Source organism: Tursiops truncatus, chromosome 2 (assembly GCF_011762595.2).
Source record: "Tursiops truncatus isolate mTurTru1 chromosome 2, mTurTru1.mat.Y, whole genome shotgun sequence".
Lineage (NCBI taxonomy): Eukaryota > Metazoa > Chordata > Mammalia > Artiodactyla > Delphinidae > Tursiops > Tursiops truncatus.
In genome coordinates, this window is record NC_047035.1 from 58,381,994 (window position 1) to 58,403,141 (window position 21,148).

The window sequence follows — 21,148 nt, forward strand, 5'->3', positions numbered from 1 at the left end:
TTTGTTGTTTTTTTTTTTCTCTTAATAATTATTTTTTTATTTTCATAACTTTATAATATTTTATCTTTATTTTACTTTATCTTCTTTCTTTTTTCCCTTCCTTCCCTCCTTCCTTCCTCCCTCCCTCACTCCCTTTCTTTCTTTCTTTCTTTCTACTTCTACTTATTCTTTCTTTCTACTTTTTCTCACTTTTATTCTGAGCCGTGTGGATGAAAGGCTCTTGGTGCTGCAGCCAGGAGTCAGTGCTGTGCCTCTGAGGTGGGAGAGCCAACTTCAGGACACTGGTCCACAAGAAACCTCCCAGCTCCACATAATATCAAACAGCAAAAATCTCCCAGAGATCTCCATCTCAACACCAGCACCCAGTTTCACTCAACGACCAGCAAGCTACAGTGCTGAACATCCTATGCCAAACAACTAGCAAGACAGGAACACAACCCCACCCATTAGCAGAGAGGCTGCCTAAAATCATAATAAGTCCACAGACACCCCAAAACACACCACTAGACGTGGACCTGCCCACCAGAAAGACAAGATCCAGCCTCATCCACCAGAACACAGGCACTCGTCCCCTCCACCAGGGAGCCTACACAACCCACTGAACCAACCTTAGCCACTGGGGACAGACACCAAAAACAATGGGAACTACGAACCTGCAGCCTGCAAATAGGAGACCCCAAACACAGTAAGATAAGCAAAATGAGAAGACAGAAAAACACACAGCAGATGAAGGAGCAAATAAAAACCCACCAGACCTAACAAATGAACAGGAAATAGGAAGTCTACCTGAAAAAGAATTCAGAATAATGATAGTAAAGATGATCCAAAATCTTGGAAATAGAATACACAAAACGCAAGAAACATTTAACAAGGACCTAGAAGAACTAAAGATGAAACAAACAATGATGAACAACACAATAAGTGAAATTAAAAATACTCTAGATGGGATCAATAGCAGAATAACTGAGGCAGAACAGATAAGTGACCTGGAAGGTAAAATAGTGGAAATAACTACTGCAGAGCAGAATAAAGAAAAAAGAATGAAAAGAACTGAGGACAGTCTCAGAGACCTCTGGGACAACATTAAACGCACCAACATTCGAATTATAGGGGTTCCAGAAGAAGAAGAGAAAAAGAAAGGGACTGAGAAAATATTTGAAGACATTATAGTCGAAAACATCCCTAATATGGGAAAGGAAATAGTTATTCAAGTCCAGGAAGCACAGAGAGTCCCATACAGGATAAATCCAAGGAGAAACATGCCAAGACACATATTAATCAACCTGTCCAAAATTAAATACAAAGAAAACATATTAAAAGCAGCAAGGGAAAAGCAACAAATAACACACAAGGGAATCCCCATAAGGTTAACAGCTGAGCTTTCAACAGAATCTCTGCAAGCCAGAAGGAACTGGCAGGACATATTTAAAGTGATGAAGGAGAAAAACCTGCAACCAAGATTACTCTACCCAGCAAGGATCTCATTCAGATTTGATGGATAAATTAAAACCTTTACAGACAAGCGACAGCTGAGAAACTTCAGCACCACTAAACCAGCTCTACAACAACTGCTAAAGGAACTTCTCTAGGAAAGAAACACAAGAGAAGGAAAAGACCTACAATAACGAACCCAAAACAATTAAGAAAATGGGAATAGGAACATACATATCTATAATTACCTTAAATGGAAATGGACTAAATGCTCCCACCAAAAGACACAGATTGGCTGAATGGATGCAAAAACAAGACCCATATATTTGCTGTCTACAAGAGACATACTTCAGACCTAGAGACATATACAGACTGAAAGTAAGGGGATGGAAAAAGATATTCCATGCAAATGGAAACCAAAAGAAAGCTGGAGTAGCAATACTCATATCAGACAAAATAGACTTTAAAATAAAGACTATTAAAAGAGACAAAGAAGGACACTACATAATGATCAAGGGATCGATCCAAGAAGAAGATATAACAATTGTAAATATTTATGCACCCAACATAGGAGCACCTCAATACATAAGGCAAATACTAACAGCCATAAAAGGGGAAATCGAAGGTAACACATTCATACTAGGGGACTTTAACACCCCACTTTCAACAATGGACAGATCATCCAAAATGAAAATAAATAAGGAAACACAAGCTTTAAACGATACATTAAACAAGATGGACTTAATTGATATTTATAGAACATTCCATCCAAAAACAACAGAATACACATTTTTCTCTAGTGCGCATGGAACATTCTCTAGGATAGATCATATCTTGGGTCACATATCAAGCCATGGTAAATTTAAGAAAATTGAAATTGTATCAAGTATCTTTTCCAACCACAACGCTATGAGACTAGATATCAATTACAGGAAAAGATCTGTAAAAAATACAAACACATGGAGGATAAACAATACACTACTTAATAACGAAGTGATCACTGAAGAAATCAAAGAAGAAATTAAAGAATACCTAGAAACAAATGACAGTGGAGACACGATGACCCAAAATCTATGGGATGCAGCAAAAGCAGTTCTAAGAGGGAAGTTTATAGCAATACAATCCTACCTTAAGGAACAGGAAACATCTTGAATAAACAACCTAACTTTGCACCTAAAGCAATTAGAGAAAGGAGAACAAAAAATCCCCAAGTTAGCAGAAGGAAAGAAATCATAAAAATCAGATCAGAAATAAATGAAAAAGAAATGAAGGAAATAATAGCAAAGATCAATAAAACTAAAAGCTGGTTCTTTGAGAAGATAAACAAAATTGATAAACCATTAGCCAGACTCATCAAGAAAAAAAGGAAGAAGACTCAAATCAATAGAATTAGAAATGAAAAAGGAGAAGTAACAACTGACACTACAGAAATACAAAAGATCATGAGAGATTGCTACAAGCAACTCTATGCCAATAAAATGGACAATCTGGAAGAAATGGACAAATTCTTAGAAATGCACAACCTGCCAAGACTGAATCAGGAAGAAATAGAAAATATGAACAGACCAATCACAAGCACTGAACCTGAAACTGTGATTAAAAATCTTCCAACAAACAAAAGCCCAGGACCAGATGGCTTCACTGGCGAATTCTATCAAACATTTAGAGAAGAGCTAACACCTATCCTTCTCAAACTCTTGCACAATATAGCAGAGGGAGGAACACTCCCAAACTCATTCTATGAGGACACCATCACCCTGATATGAAAACCAGACAAAAATGTCACAAAGAAAGCAAACTACAGGCCAATGTCACTGATGAACATCGATGCAAAAATCCTCAACAAAATACTAGCAAACAGAATCCAACAGCACATTAAATGGATCATACACCATGATCAAGTGGGGTTTATTCCAGGAATGCAAGGATTCTTCAATATACGCAAATCAATCAACGTGATACACCATAGTAGCAAATTGAAGGAGAAAAACCTTACGATCATCTCAATAGATGCAGAGAAAGCTTTTGACAAAATTCAACACCCATTTATGATAAAAACCCTGCAGAAAGTAGGCATAGAGGGAACTTTCCTCAACATAATAAAGGCCATATATGAGAAACACACATCCAACATAGTCCTCAATGGTGAAAAACAAATCATTTCCACTAAGATCAGGAACAAGACAAGGTTGCCCACTCTCACCACTCTTATTCAACATAGTTTTGGAAGTTTTAGCCACAGTAATCAGAGAAGAAAAAGAAAAAGAAGGAATCCAAATCGGAAAAGAAGAAGTAAAGCTGTCACTGTTTGCAGATGACATGATACTATACATAGAGAATCCTAAAGATGCTACCAGCAAACTACTAGAGCTGATCAATGAATCTGGTAAAGTAGCAGGATACAAAATTAATGCACAGAAATCTCTGGCATTCCTATACACTAATGATGAAAAATCTGAAAGTGAAATCAAGAAAACACTCCCATTTACCATTGCAACAAAAAGAATAAAATATCTAGGAATAAACCTACCTAAGGAGACAAAACCTGTATGCAGAAAATTATAAGACACTGATGAAAGAAATTAAAGATGATACAAATAGATTGAGAGATATACCGTGTTCTTGGATTGGAAGAATCAACATTGTGAAAATGACTCTACTACCCAAAGCAATCTACAGATTCAATGCAATCCTTATCAAACTACCACTGGTATTTTTCACAGAACTAGAACAAAAAATTTCACAATTTGTATGGAAACAGAATAGACCCCAAATAGAAAAAGCAATCTTCAGAACGAAAAACAGAGCTGGAGGAATCAGGCTCCCTGATTTCAGACTATACTACAAAGCTACAGTAATCAAGAGAGTATGGTACTGGCACAAAAACAGAAATATAAATCAATGGAACAGGATAGAAAGCCCAGAGATAAACCCACGCACATATGGTCACCTTATCTTTGATAAAGGAGGCAGAAATGTACAGTGGAGAAAGGACAGAGTCTTCTATAAGTGGTGCTGGGAAAACTGGACAGGTACATGTAAAAGTATGAGATTAGATCACTCCTAACACCATACACAAAAATAAGCTCAAAATGGATTAAAGACCTCAATGTAAGGTCAGAACCTATCAAACTCTTAGAGGAAAACATAGGCAGAACACTCTATTACATAAATCACAGCAAGATCCTTTTTGACCCACCTCCTAGAGAAATGGAAATAAAAACAAAAATAAACAAATGGGACTCAATGAAACTTCAAATCTTTTGCACAGCAACGGAAACCATAAGCAAGACCAAAAGACAAACCTCAGAATGGGAGAAAATATTTGCAAATGAAGCAACTGACAAAGGATTAATCTCCAAAATTTATAAGCAGCTCATGCAGCTTAATAACGAAAAAACAAACAACCCAATCCAAAAATGGGCAGAAGACCTAAATAGACATTTCCAAAGAAGTTATACAGACTGCCAACAAACATATGAAAGAATGCTCAACATCACTAATCATTAGAGAAATGCAAATCAAAACTACAATGCGATATCATCTCACACCAGTCAGAACGGCCATTATCAAAAAATCTAGAAACAATAAATGCTGGAGAGAGTGTGGAGAAAAGGGTACCCTCTTGCACTGTTGGTGGGAATGTATATTGTTACAGCCACTGTGGAGAACAGTATGGAGATTCCTTAAAAAACTACAAATAGAACTACCATATGACCCAGCAATCCCACTACTGGGCACATACCCTGAGAAAACCATAATTCAAAAAGAGTCATGTACCAAAATGTTCATTGCAGCTCTATTTACATTAGCCTGGAGATGGAAACAACCTAAGTGTCCATCATCAGATAAATGGATAAAGAAGATGTGGCACATATATACAATGGAATATTACTCAGCCATAAAAAGAAACGAAATTGAGCTATTTGTAATGAGATGGATAGACCTAGAGTCTGTCATACAGAGTGAAGGAAGTCAGAAAGAGAGAGACAAATACCGTATGCTAACACATATATTTGGAATTTAAGAAAAAAATATGTCATGAAGAACCTAGGGGTAAGACAGGAATAAAGACACAGACCTACTAAAGAATGGACTTGAGGATATGGGGAGGGGGAAGGGTAAGCTGTGACAAAGCGAGAGAGTGGCATGGACATACATACAGTACCAAACGTAAGGTCGATAGCTAGTGGAAAGCAGCCGCATAGCACAGGGAGATCAGCTCGGTGATTTGTGATCACCTGGAGGGGTGGGATAGGGAGAATGGGAGGGAGGGAGATGCAAGAGGGAAGAGATATGGGAACATTTGTATATATATAACTGATTCTTTTTGTTGTAAAGCAGAAACTAACACACCATTGTAAAGCAATTATACTCCAATAAAGATGTTAAAAAAAAAAAGATATGGAGCAACAGGAACTCTCATACATTCCTGGTGGTAACGTGAAATGGTACAACAACTTTGGAAGAGAGTTTGGTGGTTTCTTACAACACCAAATATGCTCTTAACATGTGATCAGCAACTGCACTCTATGGTATTAACCCAAAGGACTTGAAAACTTATGTATAAATAAAAACTTGCATATAGATTTTACAACATTTTATTCATAATTTCCAAACCTTGGAAGCAACCAAGATGTTTTTCAGAAGGTGAATAGACAAATAAACTGTGGTTCTATTTATTTTTGTGCATGAACAAACATCCAGACAATGTAATATTCAGAGCTAAAACATGAACTGTCAAGACATGAAAAGACATGAGGAAACTTAAGTGCATATTACTAAGTGAAAGAAACGAATCTGAAAAGGCAACATACTGTATGATTCCAATTATATGACGTCCTGGAAAAGTCAAATCTATGGAGATAATAAAAAAAGATCAGTGGTTGTTGATGGGGGAGAGATTAACAAGCAGAGCACAGAGGATTTTTAGGGCAGTGAAAATACTCTGTATGAAATTTTAATTACAGATATATGTCATTATACATTTGTACAAACTCACAGAATGTGCAACACCAAGGTGAAATCTAGGTAAACTGTGAACTTTGGGTGATTATGGTGTGTCAGTATGGATTCCAACCTGGTTTAAAAAAAAAAAGTACCATTCTGGTGAGGGATGTTGATAATGAAGGAGGCTCTGCATGTGTGGGGGCAAGGGGTATAAGGGAAATCTCTGTACCTCCCTCTCAATTCTGTTGTAAACATAAAAACTCTCTGAAAGAATAATCTTTAAAAAGAAAAACAAGTGGATCCATATATCATCTCTATAGAACAGATTAGTTAGTTACATTGACCTTCTGGTGCATTGGAATTATTACCTCCACCTTGCCCACCTGTATGAAACACCATTGCATTGCCTTGTGTTCTGTTACAGTAAAATGTAAATAATGCATGTTTGCACAACATGGGATCCTGGAGTATAAGCAAACTATTCTGATAACAGTATTGAAAATCTCCTGTGAACTTAATCCAATTGTATGAATAGAGAATAAAGATATTATGCCAAGAGTTTAAAAGGCCTAAATAAAAGAGCATTTTTTATTAGAGAAGACCATTGTGAAATTAGAAACATATTTATCTAAAAGAAAAAGATAGGAAAATGTGAATAATGCAACAAAAAGAGGAACTCTGAACTGTACAAGGAAAACAACATTCTATTTATGTCTTTGCCCAAGAATTTTCATCAGATACATGATGAAGAGAGTAGAAATCTATATCAAACCTATATATTATTTCTTTATAATTTACTGCAAATATTTACACACAATTGGCAGCAAATCATACATTTACAAATGTATACATGGTTTGCTCATTAGTATTTGTAAAAATCTAGACAGACATTATTACAGTTAGGTTATCTGTAATCACCATTCCCTGCCCCCGCAAAACAGCTAAGTTTCTAGGGCCTACTTTGGCCACAACCATTAAAGAAGTACCCTTTAGAAACTATTGCTTAAACAAGAATTATTTCTGCCTGGGTCTACCATATATTAAATAGTAATGGTAGAGATGGTACCAAGGAGTTGATTACCATAATTGAATATTGGTCAGAAATGGATTCTAGCAGGAGGTGATATCTAACCTGGGTTTGGAAAAATAAAAAGAGGAAAAAAATTAACAATTTTAAATCCAGTCTCTGTTATATCAGCTGTGTGTTTTGGACTGGTTATTTAATCATTATGAGTTCTTAGATACAACATTCTCTAGATAAATGGAAATAATAAAGCATACTTCACAAAGCTATGGAAGGGCTAAATGAGGTACTTTGGAAATTATAACTGGGTTGAGCACATATCATAGATTTGCAAAAAAAAAATGAGTTAAATTTCTATTTTCTCATAATAGTATATCAATTAGGATATAGTTCATTATATCAAGGATTGAGCCTGCTGGAAATTAATTTTTTTATAACTTGCAGAATGTTTTATAAATAATGAGCAATTTAAATGGAGAAATATTTTATGTTGTTTATTTATTTAACAAATATTTACTGAATGCCCACTACCTGCCAGGCAATACTCTAGGCACTTGGGATACATCACTCAAGATCCTTTTTCCTCTGGGGGGATATAAAAATAAAGACAGCAATGAAAACTTTAATGAGCTAACTTAAAGGAAAGACAGGGTAAGTGGGATGCTTGGAGTCATGATTTCCTGGGATTGTGTAGTTAAAATAGATGTGTTGCTTTTCCCATTTTTCTACCACTCTTTTAGGTCCAACCCCTGCTTTACTGTGCATCCTGGAAGGTTTACTTCTACAATGTGGCATTGCTCAGGCTTCCTTTCTAATTGTTTTATGAGTCAGTTAAGCCACTGGGAGTTAGTGACAAAAAATTAGAAAAGAAAGAATGAGAATGATTCTTCACACACCAGCACTTTTGTTCTAGAAATCATTGCCTCCTTCCACTACTATGGGTATCAAGGAAAGATTAAACACCGCACTCTTGAGGCAGCTGCAACTTTAAGGAGCTCAAAAAACACTATTTCCTCACCATTTCCCTTTACCCTCTTGGGAGTCTTAGATCTTAGCCATCGCTCTGTCACGTGTGTCATGTTGAAAATCATGAACCTCACTGAGCCTGAAATTTTTGCTCTATAAAAACAAATACATCTATCATATTGTGGTTTTGATTTGCATTTCTCTGATTAGAGATGCTGAACACCTTTCATGTACCTGTTGGCTGTTTGTATATCTTCTTTAGCAAAATGTCTCATCAAGTCGTTTGCCCATTTTTTAATCAGGTTCTTTTTTTGCTACTGAGTTTCAGTTCCTACAGTTAACAATATGGTGTTGTGCCCTTAAAAACTTAAGGGGATAGCTCTCATACTCAATGTTCTTACCTGCCCCTCATCTCCCGCCCGCCACACACACACAGACGCACACACAAGAAAAGAAAAAAAAAAGAAAGAAAAGACAAAATAGCAAAGGGGATCTTTTGGAGGTGATGTATATGTTTATTATCTTTTTTGTTGTGATGGTATCACAGGTGTATACATATGTACAACCTCATAAAAATGTATATATTAAATATGTGTAACTTTTTGTACATTAAGTATACCTTAGTAAAGTTGGCTTATTCTTCCTTGACCCAAAGCTCTGTGTGAAATCCAGCAGATAGCAAAACAAAGGTCCATATATATCTCAGCTCTACTTTTGGTTTTTTATTTTGCATTTCAATGGACTGAACCCCCACTAAAAGGAAAAAAAGTATTACAACATCTTACTTATAATGTCTTTATAATAATGTTTCATAACGGGTAGGATAATTCCACCCTTCATATTCTTCTTTTTCTGAAAATAGTATGTGAACTTCTTTAGCCCTTTAATCTTCCATGTAAATTTGAAAATCAACCTAACAATTTTCATGTAAAACTTCGTTGGAATTTGTATTGGAATTACATTGAATGTATAGAAGAGTTAGTGGTGAATTCACATCTTAGAGAAATGATTGTATGACATCATTTTTCTGGTATTATGGTAATTTATATTTACATATTTTCTAATATTCAGGCAGTCTTCAATAAAAACACTTTGTCATGGTGTAGTACATTGTTCAGTAAATGCTGCATTTGAATTGGCAATATTTGCTTTAAAATGGTCACATCTAGATCTATGAGAAAAATGCACTTCTAGTTGCCTTCTCATTATGTATTCTGTCTTTCTTGATACCAATTCCTTTCTTTTTTTGGTAGCTGGAATCATAAACAAGCTGGAACTATTTGCTACTTTTGTTCTCTAGAAAACTTTGAAAAATATTTCAAAGATGTATTATTTGAAAGCCATTTTTAATTTATGTCATAGAAAAAATGAAAAATAAAGCCTTAGACTTCTAATCCAGAATTTCCACTTTACTTTTCAAAAATCTCAATGCTGTATAAACACTTTAAATTTTAATTCAAAGTATGTATTTGCATGTCAAATAATTTAGCCCTCTAGTGTAACAAGAGATTAAATCCCCTATCTGAGCTCTACCAAATCTATCAAAATAAATTAAGCTTGAATATTTATTCATTATCACAAATTGCCTTTGAGATTAACTGTTTTATTTAGAATGCTATTCTAAGAGAACACTAAGTCTGGTTTGAAACTACAAATACGTATAGAATAAATCATTGAAACTTGATACTCAGGACTTCCTTTGAGTAATAACTTGCAATTTCAATTCCATACAGTACATTTTTGATCATCTTCAAGTAGTGCTCTTTGATCTAATCTAACAAAATGCAAAATTGTTCTTCAATTTGCTCAGATTAACTAATATATAGGATATAGGCTAAAGAAGAAAGGAGAGGACTTTCAATTAAAATGTAACAAGAATATGTCTTCATTTCTTACCACAGTTAGATTAGACTGTGATCAGTGACACATTATTTGTTACAGAATAATCATAGAGATTGTTGTTCTGTTAACTGACTTCTAGGTTTTAAGAATGAATTTTAAATGGAAATTTTATTTATAAAAAATGGAGACAGCACTGAAATAAAGTCATTGACATATGCTGAAATCACAAACTGTAATTAATATATTTAATTTTTATTTTGCTATATAAGAAAGCTCATAGTTTAAGAGCTTTTCTATGGATACTCCTTCCAGATAGAGAATAAGGAGAGAAAATATGTCTAAATTAATTTACATAAAATCTGGTGGTGCAGAGCATTCATTTGTCTCAGCAGCTCCGTCAAACTAATGAGCTGTCATACTAAGGGACAGCCTTCTAAAGTTGTTTGACTCCCACAGAAAGAATTGAAGGGTATTAGCCATATCTATCGATAGATATTAGCAGACAAGTTTATAAAAGTATTAATATTAGCTATCACTCTTTTAATATTTTATCAAACTGTTAGTAGAAAAAACTGTCTACTTTCCTCACCGTTTCTCAAAAGTATTATATCTGGCATTATTCTACTCCTAGCTTACCTTTTGCTTTTGTTGATTTATATTGTTGGTTAATATACAATCATCTTAATGAGTTGATTAAATAGGGAGAAAAATTAATCATTTCTAATATCTTCTCAAGATCAAAGCAAATATTACTTTAAAGCTGTTAATTACTCAACTAGGACAAGTGTTAAAAATAAATGAAAAAACAAATCTTCACTATACTGGATACATTGATATACCAGAATGAGACAAACTCCAACAGATATTCTGAGATTGAGCAAAAATATCTAAGTACATTTATTAATTCCATTATTTATTCATTCATATATTCACAATTTAAATAGATATATTTAATAACTGTTTGATATTTAGTCCATACCACAGTAATAGTGACTATAGTTCATGGACTCTGTCCTCAAACACTAATCATACCAATGGATAAGATATTTTTGTCCTCACATCAGTAAAAGATGCATAAGGTAAGTAAATTGCTAGGAACATAGGTTCTGCCTTCAGCTTTTGTGCATCCCAAGTTGCTGCTTATTTTTATCTAACTAAAACACAAGTCACATCAGTCTAAACCTCAGTATACTTGTTCCTAAGGTCAGGCTAATAATAGTAACTGCCACCTAGAGACTTTTTAAGCAAATGAATGATTTTATATAAACTTCTGTTTTAATTATTATGACTGTTAATAGAATTCACAAATCTGTTGTCTTAACACACGCAGGTGTTTTAAGGGCTCCTATGCTCCATCAGTCTTATTTTGAAACATTTTGAAACATTTCAAAATATTAACTTGCCATACACAGTGAGAAGACTCCTTCAGTCCTTAAATAAGTCAGAAAAAAAGTCAAAATAATTATGTAAATGTTTAGATCAGTTATGAATTATAAAATAAAGCCTAAGATCTGTAAAATCATAGGTTCCCATGTTGTCAGGAATACTGAAGTGACCTAGAAACTAATTAATTTTCACTAAATTCTCTTTTTCAGCCTTATTATGAGTATATTTTCAGCCTTTGTTTTCTAGCCTTTGTTTTACAATAGCTTTGAAAATAATCGCCAAGATTTTATGTGACATTTTCTCCTGCTCTCCTTTTAAAGACAAAACTAAGAGGTCACAGTGAAAAATCTTACAAAACACAAACTAATTACGCTGTTGTCTTATAGAGAGAGACTGATTATCATTAACCACATAGATTCATCTGCCAGAGGAAAGAAAAAACGTAATGTATTTTTCCCAAAAGGGAGTAGAAAGCATGGTGTTAGGAATATAAATTTTTGAGTCAGAAAGACCTGCCTTAGAATGCATCCACAACTGGTTAGCTGTATAAGCTTAGAGAATTTGATTTCTCTGTGCCTCAGTTTCTTCTCCCATGAAACAAACAGGTGTAACAATTTTACTTATCTCATAGTGCATTTCTAATGGTTAAATAAAGGAATGCTAGTAAAGTGTTTAAAACATGAACTGAACTTTGTTAACTTAAGCATTTGTAACATACTAACTAGATTCAGTTAATCACTTGGCCTCTTCTCCAGCTGATAATTAACCATACAGATTCTGTTTAGGTTACTTAAACCCATTTATAACTACCAGGAAGTTGAGTTCTGCAGATATTTGTAGGACATTTAGTTGGCTCATACAGCAAGTAAAAAAAAAAAAAAATCACTGTACTTTCCATAAATCAAACCTTTCTTGTTTTTCAAAATAAGCAATTTTCAGAGGTGTCACTTAGGAAGGTGACACCTGTATTGTGAACATGCACAGGGAGGTGGCATCAGGGACATGCTGTCAATTCTTATGACATTGAAAGAAAAGGTGACAAGGACCAAGAGTCTTGATGACTTGCACCTGACACGACTCCACTCATAGAGCAAAGGAGATGAGATCAAGTTGAGACTGCCAGGGACAAGGGGATGAATACATTAAAGAAACCTGTAAATAGAAAAAGACATTAAACATGAAGGTAAGAAATAAAAATTTAGGGACTTCCCTGGAGGCACAGTGGTTAAGAATCCGCCTGCCAATGCAGGGGACACGGGTTCGATCCCTGGTCCAGGAAGATGCCACATGCTGCGGAGCAATTAAGCCCATGCACCACAACTACTGAGCCTGTGTGCCACTAGTACTGAAGGTCACACACCTAGAGCCTGTGCTCTGCAACAAGAGAAGCCACTGCAACGAGAAGCCTGCACACCACATCGAAGAGTATCTACCGCTCACTGCAACTAGAGAAAGCCTGCTCACAGCAACAAAGACCTAATGAGGCCAAAAATAAGAAATTAATTAATTAAAAAAAAAAAGAAATAAAAATTTAAGTATAGAACCTTTCCTTCACTAACAAGCATACATTATCTAATAGTAGAAGTGAAACTAGAAGATTTTTCTTCTTTTTCATTAATCTCTTTGTCTTTCCTCAAAAGAAGAAATATGAATGACAGACAAGGAAAAAGACACTAATTACCTCAATATAAAGTGATTGGAAAGGGAAAACATAGGAAGAGGATGTGTTTTAATGTAATAAGCAATGTATGTGATGTACCTTAAACATATCAAGCATTTGATAAAGGGTAATACCTTTCAACAGCATCGTAAAAACCTATACATAATCCCCAAATCATCATATTTTCCACTTTTCTTTAATCCTAACTCATTTCATTTCACTTGGCTTTGAGGAGGAGAAATCAGTATCTTCTGAGACTTCTTTATAATAACTACAGCATTACTGCATGCAAGAAATATACAGTGTAAGGGAATTAGCTATCACTTTTCAAAAATATAATATTTACTTCCCATCCCTTCTTTCCCCTTCCTCCCTCCCTCCCTCCTTTCTTCCTGAACAAGAATATGAATATTCTTAATATGTACTGTTTTGCATTCAAATGAACCTGGAAAATCTATATAAGCGTAAATTCACAATTATATCATTATATTTTCTTGGCCGTAAGTAGAAGATGTAAGTCAATGGTGGTTGTTATTCAAAAAGAACCTCCACAATTTTATTTCAAAATGGCCACTGCCATCATAGTTGATTTACCATCCACACTTCAGAGGAACAAGGTTCACACATCTGATGTTGGTGGAATCTTTTTATGAAAGTGCAGTATGACTTTGTCAAATATCAGCTAATATTAATCATGTATACCTAAAAACTTCATGAAAAGGAAATGATTCACATAACTAGAATCAAACAAAGAAATTATGAAAGTAGAACTACCTAGTTATAAAACATTGTTAATAGGCTTCCACATTTATTTCTTGAGAAACTGATAAATTATAAATGAAGTCAATGTTATTCCATTTGGATGCAGTTATTGAGCAATTTCATTTAAGAATATGTAATATTCTTTTGCTAAAAGGGAAAAAGCTCTTGAACATTAAAAATGTAGGTTCATATCTCATTATTACATAACAAAAAGAGTATAAAACTAAAACCAAGAAACTTAGTTATGCCAAAAACCTATAGTCTGACTTTGCCTCTATCATATTCCTGCACTATAATTTTCATTATATATAATTAAAAGATTGTGTTTATTCATACTTTGTTTCCTTCCTACTCTAGCATTTTGTATTTCTAAACACATAAAAGATGGTATAATGTTATTACAAATCACAAATGTAATGATAATATTGTAGCTAACGGAGGTTAGCAGGAAGTATATTGTAAAATATCACAAAGACTTTCTTTCTGACCGAACTTTAGTCAGTCTCCTCTAAGCCATGTTCTCAACTAGGCTTCTGCATTTGAACTTCCTTGTTAATCTTTGCATTCTCAAGATTCCTACTAAGTCGGTTTAGCTAGAACCCTCATCTTTGACATCTGACTACTCTCCATACCTGATCAAATTCCTCACCTCGCCAACCCCAGGTAATATCTGAAAATCCTGACCTGCCTTCAGCAAGAAATCTGTTAGGTCTGTTTAGCCAGAATCCAGCTAGAAACATCTTCATGTTTCCCATTAGTTAGTGTCCATCCACTCAACCCCCCCTTGCTTTTGGCTCTAAATCCCTACATCTTTTTTGCTGTGGTCAGAGTGGAGCCCAAATGCCTCTCCTCTACTGCAAAGCCTCATTGGGGTAGTCCCTTCTTGAATGAAGTCTTCTTTACCATCTTTGGACTCCCAAACATAACTTATTTTCAAATGTCAATCAGATGTTTTTTAGAAATCTGTTAGTCACTTAAATAATCCAAGCCAGTTTCTTACCACTTACATTTGAATTACAGTAGTTATGTTTAGATACAAATGATAAGATTACACCTAATTAATCATTAGGTCATTTCCCATTGAGATCAGAGGGACCTGCCATTTTTTGGGGTGTCCAGGATGTCTGTTGACAGGTTTTTATTTCTTTTTAGGTTCTTGAATAAAGAGGGTTTTAAGAAAAAAAAAAAAAAACCTCAATTTTTAGTTGTTTTAAATCCATTTTCTAAATTTCTGGCAGATTTTTTTTGTTCTTTTTTAAGGTTCATTTCAGTTTTTCTCCTCAAAGATTTATCAACAGGGCTTCCCTGGTGGTGCAGTGGTTGAGAGTCAACCTGCCGAAGCAGGGGACACGGGTTCGTGCCCCGGTCCGGGAAGATTCCACATGCCGCGGAGCGGCTAGGCCCGTGAGCCATGGCCGCTGAGCCTGCGCGTCCGGAGCCTGTGCTCCGCAACGGGAGAGGCCACAACAGTGAGAGGCCCGCGTACAGGAAAAAAAAAAAAAAAAAAAAGATTTATCAACAAACCCATTTGCATGTATTCTCATAATTACAGCTTTATATGATCTTCTCTCAGTGAACTAAGCTGGTGAAGAGAACAGAATCAGCCCATTACAACAAACATCTCATGCGGAGAGGCAGTGGGTGGATGCACTAAACTGCTTTAAGGAGCTGAACACCAAAGGCTCTCCTGAGCTGCAAAAACAATGATATTTAATTTGTCAACACTGAGGTTTTAAACCTACTATGCAGTGCACAGATATGGAAAATACAGAAGAGTGGAGATTCACAGCTGGAGTTATTGGTTATAGGAGATAAAATAAAACCTAAATAAATCCCTAAGTAAATGGAGGAAAACACTACTACCAGTAAATGAGCTCAGAGAAATCTTCAGTCCTGAAAGAGACCTGGACCACAGGGAATGGAAGCCAAGTTTGCAATACAGATACAGAGATTTATTTGTAAGACCATGCATAGCTGAAAGAGTGTACAGTTTGAGACTGTGAAAACAGTGACAAACTAATGGCTTTGCCACTTGCCAGAAAAATTACTTAATGCCTTTGAGGCCATTATATCACCTATAAGATGGGAATAATACCTATTTGGGAGTGTTGCAACAAAGGTTGGGGAAAATCACCTACACAATATTCTATATGTTGGCTTATTGATATGAATTTAAACATGGATTTTTTTTCTGGTATAAAATTACCAAGTTAGGTGGACACTTTACTGATGATCTTAGGATTCTAGTTTTAAAGATTTGTAAATCATATTGTGTTATCCATATACATGTAGCTGCAATATTCTTTTTGGTGCACGCATTTCATTATAATCACGTTTGTTACCTCATAAGAAAAATCTGTTCTTCAAAAGGTAGCTTTAAAAGTAGTTCAATTTCAAAAAAGGTTGCTATATCAAAGCTAGCAGTATTAAGTATTTTCCACTTGTGTGCAGAGAGGGTCTTTGTTGAACTAGCACTTCCTGAAGTTAAGGGTATGCTGTGTATTTTGCAGCATTTCTTCAAGAACAAAAGAAAGATCTACAGATTCTAGTACTGACTTATCTTAGGTTTCTACAAATGTAAAACCTGTGCCAAGGACTTATAGAGTTGTAGTTTATTTGAAGATGCAGAAGAGGAAAAGCCAATTTAGGTTTACATTACCAAAATTGTTGCTTTGGGCAACAGTGCTTGATTCCATTAGGAATACTGGACAAGAGTCCAAATGCCTGCCATCATTCTCAACCTAAAGGATAGGAGGTGGGAGCATTTTACTCAGCTGTTCAGTCCACCACTCTTCCCCAAACTTGAGGGTTTTCTCTGGGGTGTTAAATCCTCACACTTCTGAGTTGCATCTGTGTGCATCCTGAGGAACTCTGAGAGATGCAGAAGTGTCACAAGGGAAAAAAACAAGAGTAGTTGAAGTGAGATGTTGTCAGCTCAAACATGTCTCTCTCATAGCTTCTAGTGGTTTGCTGGCAATCTTTGGTGCTCCTTGGTTTCTGCTGCATCACCCCAATCTGTGCCTTCATCTTCACATGACATTCTAATTACAAGGACACTAGTCATATTAGATTATGGGCCCATCTAACTCCAGTATAACCTCATCTTTATTAATTGCATACACAGCAATCCTATTTCCAAATAGGGTCACTCCTGAGGAACTTGGGGTTAGGACTTCAATGCATGAATTTTGAGAGGACATAATTCAACTATATAAGTAGTAGCATGTATTTGTATATCTACCAAAATAATGATTTTATAATTATAAACATTACTATGTTGTTACATAAAATCATTGTTACACATTTAAATTTAAATTAATGTAGGGATTTACTCACATACATGAAATTGTTCTTGCTTTTAAATATCAATACTTCCTGTATCTCTGACCCTCTAGTTTAAATTATTCTTCTTCTGTCTGGCATATAGACAGAATTTCTTTTTGCTGCAGGTGTGCTGGTAGCAATTCCTTTATTTTTAATGTCTGAAAATGACAATTTAAATTTCATTCTTAATATATTTACTTACTATTGATAGGTTTTGTTTCATTTTTTATAGTTATTTGAATTGTTTCTGTTGAGAAACAAAATGATCAGTTCTACTCATTACTTTTTTGAATGTAAACTTTGTTTTTTCTTGTAGTTGTTTTGAGATTTTTTCTCTGTCTTTTTGTTAAACTATGATCTCCTATAATGTAGATGACTTTTTATAATTCCATCTTTCAAATTAAAGAGTTTTAAATCTGTAGCTTGATATATTTTATCAGATTTGGAGATTTTTTTATTCATCATCATTTCTAATATTACTTCTGCTCCATTATTCCTTACTAGTTCCTCTAGGGTTCCAGTTAAATATATGTGAGGATTTCTTACTCTATCTTCTTTACTTCCTATTTGCACATCTGTCTCTTCTATCCTGTGATTTCTCCAAGTGTCACTTTGGCTATTTTACTCAAGCTCTTACTAATTCTCTCATCATCTCTGTCTGTTATGTTGTTAAACCTATCAAGTTACTGGTTAATATTACTTATTGTTTTTTTTTCAGGTCTACAATTTCTATTTTTTAAACCTGTAATGTTTCAGTTTCCATTTCTCCACTGAAATTCTAAATCTTAGACTTTTATTTTGTTGAGTATAGTGAGCAAAAGTATTATTTTTAACAATTTTTATTTGAGATAATTATAGATTCACAAGAAATTGCGAGAAGTAGTAGAGAGACACCATATGTACACTTTACCTAATATCCTTATGGTAATATCTTGCAAAATTATAGTATATCACAACCAGAATATGTGCATTGATATAGTCAAGATATAGAACAATTCTATTACTGCAAGAATCTCTCATGTCCTTTTATAACTACACCTACTGCTTGTATCCTTGTTCTTGTCCCCTGACAACCACTAATCTTCTCCGTTACATAATAATAAAGTTGTGATAATGCAACATAAAAGGAATCATATAGCATGTAACATTTGGGGATTGGGTTTTTTTTCACACAACATGATATTCTGGAGATTCATTCAAGGTGTTGCTATCATTGTTACTCCTTTTTATCATTGAGTAGTATTCCATGATAGGTATATACCACAGTTTGTTTAACCATTCACCCGTAAGTGACATTTGGGTTGTTTCCTGGTTTGGCTATTACAAACAAAGCTGCTTTGAACAAACATCCATTCCCAGGTTTTAGTGTGAACATAAATTTTCATTTCTCTGGGATAAATGCCCAGGAGTGCAATAGCTGGTTCAGATGGTAATTGCTTGTTTAGGTTTTTAAGAAATTGTCAATCTGCTTTACAGAGCAACTGAACCATTTTATATTCCTTCCAGCAACGTGTGAGCAACCCAGTTTCTCCACATCCTTGCCAGCCTTTAGTGTTGTCATTACTTCTGATTATAGATATTCTAATAAACATGTATTTATAATTCATTACAGTTTAATTTGCATTTCCCTAATGGCTGAAGATGTTGAATGGTTTTTCGTATGCTTATTTTCCTATTAGATTAGATTTTCCTACCTAACTAGCCTTTTCAGTGAAATGTCAGTTTATGTCTTTTGTCCTTTTTCTTATAAGATTGAGAGTTCTTTTATATATTTGGGGTACTATTACTTTGTCTGATAAGTGGCTTGCAAATGTTATTTCCCAGTCAGAACTTGTCTTTTCATCCTCTTAACTAAACCTTTCACAGGGCAAAATTTTAATTTTTATTAAGTATGATTTATATATATATTTTTTCTTTATGGATCCTGTTCTATTGTTAAGTCTAAGAATGCTTAATGTACCCTTCTTAGGTGCTGACGATTATCACCTATTTTTTTCCTAAAAGCTTTATAGTTTTTGTTTTTATAGTATTGTATTTTGCATAGTATTGTGTTATGAGCTAATTTTTGTATCAAATGTGACATTTAGGTTAAGACTTTTGGAGGGCAGGGGGGACTATGGGAGTCTTATTGCTCCAGCACAATTTGTTGAAGTCTATCCTTCCATCATTCAGTTGATTTTGCTCCTTCTCTATTCATTTGCAGATATTTGTGAGGGATTATTTCTAGAGTCTCTATTCTGTTCCATTGATCAATTCTGGCAATATTCAGCCAATGGCAACTGATAACCACAGTTATATAGTAAACCTTAATTCTAGGTATGCTGATCCATTCATTTTCTTCTTTTTAAAAATTGTTTCAGCTATTTTAAGTTTCCATTTCCTTTGCCTTTCCCCATAAATTTTAGGACATCATGCCTATCTGTATAATGAATCTTCTAGGATTTTTATAGGAATTGAATTAAATCTATATATCAATTTGGATAGAATTGTATCTTTACTTTGTTGAATCTTTCAATCCATGAACAGTGTATGTTCTATTTAAATACAGCATAATTTACTTAAATCTTTTATTTCTTTAGTTATGATTTTGTAGTTTTAAGCATACTAGTCCTTTACATGTTTTGTTAGATTTACATCTAAGTATTTCATTTTTAGAACAACTGTAAATGGTGTGGTAACCTTTTTATTTTTTTGTCCAAGAGTTCACTGCTCCTATGTAGAAATACAATAGATTTTGTTTGTTTACTTTGTATCTTGTGACCATGCTAAACTCACTTAGTACTAGAAGTTCTTTTTGCTGTTGTTGTTGTTATTCTTGTTTCTTAGTTTCCTTGGTATTTTCTCCATGGAAAACTATGTTGTCTGTAAATAAGTTTCTTTTCTTCCTTTCTAATCTGCTTACCTTTTATTTCATTCACTCAGTCATTCCTTTTTGCCTTATTCCATTGGCTAGAAATTGCAGTACTATGGTAAAAAGGAATGTGAAGAACAGAAATTCTTGCCATGTTCCCAACCTCAAGGGGAAAATTACTAATTTTTAGGTGTGATACTTGCTGTACTGTTTTAATACAGGCATAGCTTGGAAATATTTGATAACATTTTACCCATAGTCGAACTTCTTTCAAAATCAGAGTCAATCCTCTCAAACTCTGCTGTTGCTTTATCAACTAAGTTTAAGTAATATTCTAAATCCTTCGTTGTCATTTCAACAATCTTCACAGCATCTTCACCATGAGTAGATTCCTGATCAAGAAACCACTTTCTTTGTTCATCCCTAAGAAGAAACTCCTTATCCATTAAAGTTCTATCATGAGATTGCAGCAATTCAGTCACAACTTCAGGCTCCATGTCTAATTCTTCAAGAATTACCAAAATGTGACACAGAGACATGAAAATGTTGGGAAAATGGCACCAATAACTTTCTGGATGCAAGGTTGCCACAAACCTTCAATTTGTAAAAAATGCAATATCGTGAAGCACAATAAAATGAGGTTTACTTGTATAAGCCCTTTATCAAATCAGAATCCTCCCTCTAAGTCTGCTCAGTTATTATCATGAATGGGTATTGAATTTTCTCAATAAAATATGCTCTGTGGCTTTTCTTTTTTAGCCTATTAATATGGTGGAGTTTAGTGATTGATCTTCAAATAATGAACTAGCCTAGTATCCATGGAATAAATAAATTTGGTAATGGTATATATTTCTTTTTATATATTGCTGAATTATATTTGCAAATATTTTGTTAATTTTTGCATCTATATTCATGAGGGATATTGGTCTATAGTTCCTTTTGTAATATCTCT